This window comes from Pinus tabuliformis, chromosome 4_1 (genome assembly GCF_031772625.1).
Source record: "Pinus tabuliformis cultivar Carrire ecotype Pingquan chromosome 4_1, CPIR1, whole genome shotgun sequence".
Lineage (NCBI taxonomy): Eukaryota > Viridiplantae > Streptophyta > Pinopsida > Pinales > Pinaceae > Pinus > Pinus tabuliformis.
Window position 1 is genome coordinate 80,084,818 of NC_142303.1, and position 6,000 is coordinate 80,090,817.

Sequence of the window (6,000 nt, forward strand, 5' to 3'; positions counted from 1 at the left end):
TATCGTGCTTCCCTCATTGCTTTTCCTGGGGAGAAAGTTATGGAAGATGCTGAAATCTTCTCCTCAAAATATTTGAAGGAAGCCATGCAAGAGATTCCCGTGTCCAGTCTTTCACAAGAGGTGAGTATCAGAGTTGCAAACACAACTTAAAAACCTATTCATTTCATTACTAAAGGTTGCAATTTATACTCTGCTTGAGCCTCAGATGGAATAGTAATTGTGTTTAATGAAATTTGTTATCTATTGATTCCAGCTGACTATCCATCTACGGCCTACAATTGAATAGTGATAGCAACCTCTAACACCTCTCTTTAATCACTACTTACATGTTAATTTCTCTGGTAATCTAAGTCTTAGCTAGGCAATTTAGCCTTTCCAAAAAGCTTAGTGAATATATCAGCCGCATTTTCATTTCTATTACAATATAATAAATCAATTTCTTTTGATTGCACTTTTTCTCTTACAAAATGATAACAATGAGCACTACAAATACATCATCATGTCATTCCTCTTTCATTTCACAATGTGGTGCAGTGATGTTTTTCAATTTTGGGCCTAGAGTATGCGATGATGTTATGTTATTGTTTCAATTATGTGACTAGCAGATAGAGTACGCTTTGGAATATGGTTGGCCCACAAATATGTCGAGATTGGAAGCCATGAATTTTTATCCCCTTTTAAAGATAGGCACAATAAGGATTTGCGTTGAGAGCTTAGAGAAGCCATGTTTTACTTCCAGATTGAGAAGTTTATGAATATGAGGGATGAGGATATACTTTCACATTTTGAACATTTTAGTTTGGTAGCCTTCAATATACCTCACTCTCCCATTAGCAAGCTTCTTAATCTCGAATTCCACATCTTCCAAATAAAAGATATCCTCCTTTATAGGAGTGTTTAATATATTTCTCATGGTGTTTGGAGAGTCATAAAGATTCTTAAGATAAATATCCCAGTTATGTAAGGGGATCAAATTATTTTCTTTATTTTTATGAACGAGAACATTCCTCCAAAAATTTCGAAGCTCAACTTTAGCAAGGTAAAGAAGACGCTCTTGCCTCTTATTAATATAGGACCTTTTTTCCTTTTAATATGAGTTTTGTACACACTTATTTTTTCCAATTTCATAGTTTTGTTAGGAGCATCTATAATAGCTTTCTTGGCACTTTTACGGTCATTATTATACCAAGGGTTGGAAGTTTTATTATCCTTTTTACATGACACCTCGGAAGAGAATTTGTTAATGGTAGTGGAAAGGGTTTTCAATAAAATTTTTCTAGATGATATTAATGTTATCATTGTACATCAAGAAACCTAAATCTCTCTTTAAAACTTGTAAGAAGAGATATATTTTACTTCTGTCAAAAAGGATATGCCTTTGAACCTCAATATTCTTTTACTTGTGGTTGGTGTGCATGTCAAGATTTAGGGCTAAGGATAAAGGTCTATAATCAGATTTAGGCTTGTGGTCATTTAGGATGTCCAAACTTACAATACAATTGAGAACATGGGTGTCTGATATTGTATAATCCACAATACTACTTCCCTACCCATGAATACAAGTCATCGGGCTAGAGGAAGGCCACTTATTAATCCCATTACAAATTACCATGTCCTAGGAATTGTAGATCTTGATAAGATCGGTACCAAATAGGTTCTCAGTAGTGTCTTTAGTCTTTCTTTGGAATTTATTAGCTAATTCATAGTCCTCATCAAGCCATAGAGGGTTATGGTTAGAGTTATTACTTAGGAGAGCAGCTTGGTTAGTAGTGGTTCTAGCATTGAAATCCCTGATCAAAAGGATATTACCTTCATTCCTTAGATTGTGTCCTGTTCGAAGGTGATGAAGGGGAAAATCCTATCTAGGTTTTTTTTCTTGTAGGAGGTAGAGTAGATAAGAGAGAAGTAACAAATTGTGAGAAAAATCCTATTGGCGTTAGGATCTGAAATATCGATCCACATGTATTGAATGAAGGGGTTGATCTTATGAAGCTGAATGTGAGAAGATATAAGATTTTTTATATAGCCATTTATGCCACCAAAACCTCTATGAGAGAATTTCTTATTCGAATTTGACTAGATAATGAATCCATCAATGTGGGGGGCCCTAGATTCCTCATGTTCCCAAGTTTCAACTAAGAGAATAAGATCAATAACACTCGGGATCCAACTTAAAATAGGAAAATTATGCCATTCAAAATCACAACAGTTCCAGAAGAGGATCCAGAGTGTTCTTAATTCGTATTTATCACATTTATTTTGCACTCTATCTCTAATGATATATTTTCTATTTCAAATGATTTCCCATTTCCCTTCCTTTCTTTCTTCCTTCACCTTTTGAACCTCTTTCCTTAGTTCAGCTTGATCTTCTGAAATAAGATCTTCATTTATAAAGATTCTTGACCTTTCGAGGCTTGGAGATTCAGTAAGTACATCTAATTTATGGTCAACACAATTTACCTTAACAAGGATGAGTGTATGTTTATGCTCAAGCATCTTTCCCACCCTTTTTTCTTCTGTTAGATAAATTGTTTGGATTTGGGACTTAGTTTTTAGTTTTTCTTTTCCTATTTCTAATTTGTCCTCGTCATTTTCCTCTTTTATGCCAACAATTATAAGGTTTAGAGCTCTTTTGTGGCGCTCATGATCTAGTTCAATTACTTTTTTCATTTCCTCTTTTATGGGTTTGATACTAATTTATTTTCTATGCTACTTAGGGTTGATTTATTATTTAGTTTTTCTTTTTAATTCTTTGATCTCGTCTCTCAAAATGTGATTTTGTTCAACCATTGATTGTTTTTTGTGTTCAATTTATTGAATCCTATCTTTCATTCCTTGGGTTTCAATCTCAAGGGCTATCATTTTATTCTCTAATGATTTGTAGTTATTTTCAAGCATTATAGATAATTTGATTTTATGTTCTGTGAGAATTGTAGAGAGTTCTTGTTTAAGTTGGCTTTCTCTTTCTTCTCTTCACTTTTCTAAAGATTCAATGTCATCGTAAAGATTCTCTAGGGTAATTTTTCTTGGCTTCCCCTTGCCAAGGAGAGGTTTACAAATATGGGTAGAAGTACTCATAGATTCTAACTATTGACAGTGCGTCGATATGTCCCAGAGTTTGAACGACCAAGAATCCTTGCAGAAGAACATGGAGGAGTAGCGAGAGGCCACTATTCAAGAAGAGTGATCGTGCAGAAGATCCTATGCACGAGACTTTGGTGGCCAACGATACATAAGGATGTAAAAGAATATTGTAGGGCATGCGATGCTTGCCAAAGGATCCGGAGACCATCACGGAGGGACAAATTGCCCTTAAATCCATAGATAACTTTGCAGGTGTTTGATAAGAGGGCGATTGATTTTGTGGGTTCGATCCAGCCACCAGGGTAAAATACTGGAGCACGATATATTATTATAGCAACCAAATACTTGACGCGATGGGCGGAAGTACAACCGGTAAAGAAATGTAGTGCAGCTACCACAACGAAGTTTATTTTTGGGTGTATCCTGTCCCAATTTGGCTGCGCTAAGCTATTAATGAGTGAAAGGGGCACACACTTCTTAAACAAAATGATTTTCGTGATGCTCGAAGAATTCTAGGTCTATCATTAGAAAAGTACACCCTATCACCCTCAAGCTAATGGTACGGTTGAAGCCTTCAACAAACCCCTGGAGAGCGCTTTAACAAAGGTTTGTAATGCGAAGCAAAATGACTGGGATGTGCGCATACGAGTAGTCCTGTGGGTGTATATAACCACTTGTAAAAATATGATAGGCCAAACCCCTTTCAGGTTGGTCTATGGGCAAGAGGTTGTGATGCCCATGGAATATATTGTGCCAAGTCTACGGATTGCAACACTGACCGATATGGCTGATTGTGATACTATTGAGGAACGTCTCGTGCAGCTGATGGAATTAGAGGAGGATTGGTTTTAGCAGGATTTCACCAATAGGTGCAAAAGGAGCACAAAAAGGCATGGCACGATCGACATATAAAGCAACGCACCTTCCAGGTTAATGATTTAGTCTTATTATATGACAAAAAATTTACGACATTTCCTGGAAAGTTTCAAATGCATTGGCTTGGACTCTATGTGGTAAAGGAAATTACAGATGGTGGCGCAATTATGCTCATGAAGCTGACTAGAGAATTGTTTCCAGGCATAGTCAATGGCAGTTGATTGAAGTTGTACAAGGGTGATCTCGCTCCTGCTTAATGACTATAGGATGGCAGGATAGTCTTAGTACTTCAGGTAGTTGCAAGGAAGTACGAGACTATAAACTACACTGCCCAAAAATTGGAAAGACGAAGTAAGAGGGCTGCGCGATGGAAGAAAGTAGGGCGCCGAGGGGAGCTACGCCATAAAGGTTGGTGCCACATAGCCTGGTCAAAAGGTAGCCATTGGAAGCACTGTAGATGATTGGATGGAAAAATTTCCATTAGGAGGAGTGGGGAGGGGGCATTTATGGGGAAAATCTTTGGAAATATGTTGCCAAAGATGAAATAATGATCAAAATTTGGAGGGAACAGTTGGATTCAAATTAGAATTCACTTATAAATCTAGCAGGCTTCCCCGCATTTTAACACTTTGCTTCCAACAAGTTTTCCTTAAACTTTGTTACCAGAACGAGTGTTGTATGTCTGAGAAGGTCTGGGAGGACATTCTAGCACAACTAGAGTTCACCAACTTACCTAATTGACACCGTGATATCATCTTTGAGAGAATGACTGCAACTTCCCCCACAACAAAAGTTGCGCCCTCTGAAGCCGCACCCTCCATTGAAGCAACACCCTCTATTCCTACGGGATTTCTTACTACAACACCTAGGTCTCCTAGATCTAAGCCCTCTGCAGCTGACAAGAAGCAGAAGAAGCCACAGTAGGTTCTGGTGAGGCAATCACCGCAAAAACTTCCCACGAAAATCCACGAGAAGGGGAAGATGGACAGAGCGCAGTAGCCACATGAGCCCCTTGATTTAGATGAAGAAGAACTATGTGGAGGCATCTAAGAGATGGATGACGAGGAGGATGAGCCTATGACTCGGCTCCCGAAGTACATCCCACTGTGCAAGGGCACAACCAAGGTGCCTAAAGACCCGAACAATGCTAAATTTATGATCTCTACACCATTGCTGTGAGAGAAGGTGGTGTTTGAGGGTGCGTTGTTGGGCCGCATTCCGACGCTCAAGCTGGAGGATTGGGATTTGGGAGATCATGAGAAGTTCCCTTAGCTTGCGCCAGCCAGATACTTGTCAAAATATATTATGAGGAAACCTGGATTACACGATTAGAACCTATGAAGTGGGTCTTGGGAGTTGAGAAAGTGGGAGTTACTCACCTTGGTGCATGATGGGTGTCTCTAGCTGGGAGAATCCATCCCAATTACTGATATGTTGATCCAATGGATCACCTCACTACCCTATCAAGGTGTGGATCCAACAGAAACATTTGGAGGGAAAATGAAGGAGAAGAAAATCACATATCAGATGAAGAGCGAGTTCGATTTAGTTAAAAAGTCGTGCGATATTCCATCCGCTCCATTTCATATCCTGCAGTGCAGTTCGCCACACAAATATTGGCATGCAAGATCATGCGGAAGTGTCGCACAGACGAGGTTTCAACAACCGTGATCTCTTTTGTTACACAATGTGTCAAAGGAGTCCAGTACAACTAGGCTCAGTACTTGTGTAAGGAGTTCTTGGAGAATTGTCGAGAGGCCCAGGATGAGGGCAAGGCATTTCATTATGCAGGTTGTTACTCTCGATAACATTAGTAGCATGGAGGACGTCAGAGGACAACCAATTTCCTCCTCAAGAATCAGACCTTCCGGAGGCAGCGAAGTTTGCTTTGCTCAGGGAAACGAAGAACATTGCGTGGGTCACAGAGACCAAGATGTTCTGGGTACTGGTGGATATGGATCTATGCACGGTGACCAGCCAAAGGCTGATGCTGACACCTACCTTACATGATCAATATGAGCCCTACGTCGACTTCAAGGT